Here is a 5,000-nt window from a genome sequence, read left to right as displayed (position 1 = left end):
CAGTATGAATGCTTTGAATCCCTGTATACTCTTGCCTTCATTTCATTCCAAAACTGAATACTTTTGTGAGAGATTTGTTCCTTGCATCATTGTTTTGAAAAGGCACATGTACGTTTGGTTGTTCCGCGTGTGCTTCCGTTATATGCTGCTTATTGTTGAAACTGCCTTCTTGTACTCTGGTGTGTGGGATATTGTGAACCTTTGCCAGAAATGGTAAAGGGAGTTGTGAACCTTTGCCAGAAATGGTAAAGGGAGTTGTGAACCTTTGCCAGAAATGGTAAAGGGAGTTGTGAACCTTTGCCAGAAATGGTAAAGGGAGTTGTGAACCTTTGCCAGAAATGGTAAAGGGAGTTATGCATAGAGCCTGCGATGCTCTGCCGGCCCCCTCTGACTTCACCTAGACGTGGGTGGATGGAGCTCCCAGACGTGGGAGACTTTTGTCAGGTGGTCATTCAGAAATGGATGAATCACATTCTGACTGAGATCCCACTACACCCTCTATATGTTTGATGTGACATCCAGAGTTTTGGTGAGTTATTTCTGTTCGTGCTCTGGATAAGTATGATATGATTGCAACGTCAAGGACGACGTTTGAGCTTCTGTACGACATATGAGTTTGATATGCTCTGAAATGCTTCATTCACTATTGAGTTTGCTTCGTAATGTTCCATAGATCGTTGATGTGTTCTGGAACATTCTATCTGCCATTGATATGCTCCAATCACTTTGTGCTCCATTTGCTATGAACTGATATGTTCTGAAATGTCCTATCTGCCATGGATTTGTTCCAATTACTCTGTGCTCCATTTGCTATGAACTGATATGTTCTGAAATGTCCTATCTGCCATTGATATGCTCCAATCACTTTGTGCTCCATTTGCTATGAACTGATATGTTCTGAAATGTCCTATCTGCCATTGATTTGTTCCAATTACTCTGTGCTCCATTTGCTATGAACTGATATGTTCTGAAATGTCCTATCTGCCATTGATATGTTCCAATTACTCTATGCCCCATTCCTTATGGATCAAATATGTTTTGAATGACATGATACGTATGATTTGGTATCTATTGAGATGGTATCCTTGAGAATTCTTGTATTCTGCCTTGCATTATGATACCTTACTCGTTTGAAACCGTTCCTTTTGTTCTGAATATGCTTTGTCACTTGCTGAGCCGTTTTTGGCTCACTCCGTTGTTATATAAATCTTTCAGGTCAGCTTGTCACTCTTCGAGATGTTTGATTTGGGCTGAGGCAGTGGATAGCTATTCAGAATAATGGGCAAGTCTGGTTGGTTATTACGATATTGTTGTATAAGTATGTCTTGTATATAATGAAATGTTGTCGATGAACCGAAATGGATATACTGTGTCCAAGTGTTAGGAGATCTCTCTTATTTGGAATTTCAGAATGTTAAGTCTAATTTATGGTGATATGAACTTGTGGTGAATAGTTGGAGTTCTGATTGTATAATTTATTTAGCTTGTGGATTTATAAATGTTGTTCATGTTTGTCAAGTTGGCTTGGGTTGCCATAAATGTGAATTATCGAGTGATGTGATATATGATTTTAAACTGCACAGGTTTTATGGATGTAAATATGAATAGAATGTTTTTCAGTGTCCTCAAACGTTAGTTTGGATCCTGGATTGGTCCGTGATGAAAATTGTTTTAAAAATCATGGATATTTTGAGGGGCGTGACAGAGGTGGTATCAGAGCATTGTTTGAGGATTACTGAAATATTTGATATGTTGACATGCAAAATATATTGAGGTCTAGTGAACTATAGTGATTGGTAGAAATTTTCTTTGATGTATTTTAGGAATCTGGGATGATGAGGACATTTGGTCCTCCTATTTCAATTGTTTCTGATTAATTAAGAGGAATGAAAGGATTGATTGGGGATATTCAATCAGAGTGGCGCAGCGGAAGCTTGGTGGACCTAATTTCATTGGTGGTAGAAAAATGAATGATGCAAACGGAGAAGATATATGATGTACAAAATTGTTTTGATACTCGAAAGATTTCTTTTGCCACGTTATATTGGAAGTAAAGACTTATTATTGATGGCAACAATGAAAAGAATTTTTGAAGATCAATGGCAAGAATGACAAGAACAAGTTTACCAATAAGAATATGATTGGAAATGAATCAGAAAGTAATGACAAGAGGGTCAAGACATTTGGATTTGAAAAGGAAAGTCACCACCAAAGACTTAATCATGTGTGAATTACAAGTTAAATTATGAAACAAGTTTGTGTTTTCGGGTGATTGGAGTCTATTTTGCTTGTAGAAAGTTAGATCATAAGATAAAAGTTTGCCCTTTGAACAAGAAGAAAGAGTCACTGCCTCCTAAATCATCAGCCCATGTCAGAGTGTATGCTATCACTGAATATGATTCTAAGACTTCTGAATTAGTGGTCGAAGGTATTATGCATGTTTATGAAAGAATGCAAATATTTGTTTGACCATGGGTCTCATCTATGATTTGATTCGGAATATTTTGCCTATCACTTGGGTATTCAACCTAGACCACTACATTATGTGCTATATGTAAATACGATCATTAGAGATTCTTTGATAACGAACTTGAATCTGGTCCTCTTGTCTGATTTTTATTGGAGAACTTGAACTTTTGCTGATTTAGTTCTCCTAGAGATTTGGAGTTATGATATTATACTTGGTATGGATTGGCTATCTTCTTATCATACCAGTATGGATTGGTATATAACCAATGATCACTTTTTGTATATTTGATCAGCCGATCTTTTATTTTGAGAGTATTGGGACATGATTTATCTCTTTGCCTAATGTATCCCAGGATGACTTGCTTGGATTATCTCCAAATGTGATCTTGCTTTTGATTTGGTCCTTTGGACAATCCCAATATCTAAGCCTCTCTACAGAAAGATATCATTTGAGTAAGTGGAATTGGAAAAGCAACTACAAGGATTATTAAATGAGGATTTTATTTGGCTTAATATTTCATCATGGGGTGCTCCGGTGTTAGTTAAAAAGATGTATGGAACATTGAGGCTTTGTAATGATTACAGACAGTTGAATTAGGTGACCATCAAAAATGAGTATTTTCTGGAGTAACGACTTGTTTGATTAACTGTAGGGTGCGCAAGTATTTTTAGAAATTGATTGAAGGTCGGGTTACCATTTATTGAGGATCAAGGAGGAGAATATTTCGGTCACTCTTGGATAATTATGTCATTATATTGTATTGATGAAATTATTTGAGAGCAGGAGGAGGAAATAAAGATATCATAATCCTCATCTTTCATCGATTGAGCTATGATCAATTTAGAGGACTAAATTTTCTTTTAAGGGGGGGAGAGTGTAATATCCCTCGCTTTTAAAAATTATTAATAAAGATTTATATGTAAATTGGAGGACCTATATGTAAATATAGAAATTACAAGGACTAAACTGCTAAGTTGCAAAAAAGAAAAAAAAGGGGAAAACCGAAAATTCGGTATTATCCCACCGCCTCCCACGCACTCTGTTTCTTCCAGAAACAGAGAGAGCGGTGGGGCGTGAGGACAAGAAGAAGAGGAGGTGGCTGCAGCGAGGGCTGCAGCGAGAAGCTGTGGGGCGTGGGGAGAAGAAGAGAGGAAGAAGAGGGAGAAGAGAAGAAGAAGAAGAAGAAGAAGAGAAGAGGATAGCTGCGGCAAGGCTGCAGCGAGGAGGTGTGTGGGGTTGGGGAGGAAAAGGGAAGAGGAGAAGAAGAGGGAAAAGAGAGGGAAGAGGGAGAGGAGCGAGAGGTGGCAGCAGCTAGGGCTGCAGCACCTCTGTTTCCTGCAGGTGGAAACAGAGGAGATGTGTGGGGCGTTCGAAGAGGAGAAGAAGAAGAAGAGGAAGAGAAGAGGAAGAGGAAGCAGGGGAAGAGGTTGTGATACCTCTGTTTCCTGCAGACGAAACAGAGGAGAGGGTGTGGGTGACGTCGGGGAGAAGAAGGGGAGGAAGGAGAAGAAGAGAAGAAGAAGAAAGGAAGGAAAAGGAAGAGGAGAAGGGAAGAAAGTAGCTGCGGCTGCGGTTGTGGCAGCTGCAGCTGTGGCAGGGAAAGAAGAAGAGAAAGGAAGAAGAGAAGGGGCTACGGCTGCGGCGATGGCAGCTGCAGTTGGAAGAGAAGAAGGAGAGGAAGATGAGCAGGGGAGGAAGAAGAGGCTGCGAGTGTGGTGGCTGCGGCCGTGGCTGCGACTCCGGCTGCGGCTGCGACGTTGGCTGCGGTAGCTGCGGCAGCGGTGGTGGCTGCAGTAGCTGCAGTAGCTGCTTTTGGGAAAGAGAAAGAGTAGGAACGAGAGAAGGGAAGAAGGAAATAGTGCAGTGGAAGGGGGCTGCGGTTGTGACCGCAGTTGCGGTCGTGGCTGCGATTGTGGCAGCGGCAGCGACGGCGGCTGTGGCAGCTGTGTTTGGGAAAGAAAAAGAAGGAATGAGAGTAAGAGAGAGCAGGTGACTGTGCCTCGATGTTCGACACGTGGTGTAGTTGCGAAGAAAGGAAGAAAACGGGAGCACAAAACGAAACAGAGAGAGGACACGGAGGAAAAGTAGAAAGATTGGATTGGCACCTTCCTTGGATATTCAGATCAAAATATTTGAAAGGCAAGTTTCCCACTTGTTTCGATCCTTTCTATTGCAAGTTCTCTGATCGTTTCTCCTATAATTGCTCTGATATGTCTTATTGCAAGTGTTCTAACCTTTTCTATTGCAAGCTTTCTAATCTTTTCTCTTGCAAGTATCCTGATCGTTCCTCATTGCCATTTTTATCTCTACATTTGCTTTGAATATGAGGAACTTTGAATTGTTCTAGCCTTGCATTTGATATATCTCCTGTTTAGACGTAACGATTCGAATCTGTGCAACTTCTGAGATTCTGACCTTTTGATACCGAGCTGCCTATAAGTCTTTGTGGAAACTCTGATTGGTTCAAAACTGATTTCATTGGAAACTAGACTCGTAGACCTTTCCTTGATATATGGATTGAAAGATTTGG

At 40.6% G+C, this 5,000-nt stretch overlaps 2 long non-coding RNA genes across 2 annotated transcripts in view; both read left to right on the top strand.

Annotated features, from left to right (window-relative positions):
- LOC135654378 (uncharacterized) overlaps window positions 1-1,593 on the top strand; it is a 3,613-nt gene extending 2,020 nt beyond the window's left edge. The window contains exon 2 of the long non-coding RNA XR_010502954.1: window positions 1,216-1,593. This is a non-coding gene — a long non-coding RNA (uncharacterized LOC135654378). The remainder of the gene's footprint in view (window positions 1-1,215) is intronic.
- Window positions 1,594-3,311: 1,718 nt separating this feature from the next.
- Window positions 3,312-5,000, top strand: part of LOC135654377 (uncharacterized) — a 4,111-nt gene continuing 2,422 nt past the window's right edge. Inside the window, exon 1 of the long non-coding RNA XR_010502953.1 lies at window positions 3,312-4,609. This is a non-coding gene — a long non-coding RNA (uncharacterized LOC135654377). The remainder of the gene's footprint in view (window positions 4,610-5,000) is intronic.

This window comes from Musa acuminata, unplaced genomic scaffold (genome assembly GCF_036884655.1).
Source record: "Musa acuminata AAA Group cultivar baxijiao unplaced genomic scaffold, Cavendish_Baxijiao_AAA HiC_scaffold_62, whole genome shotgun sequence".
Taxonomy (NCBI): domain Eukaryota; kingdom Viridiplantae; phylum Streptophyta; class Magnoliopsida; order Zingiberales; family Musaceae; genus Musa; species Musa acuminata.
Note: the sequence above shows the minus strand (reverse complement) of the source record. Positions and strands in the feature narration are given on the sequence as shown.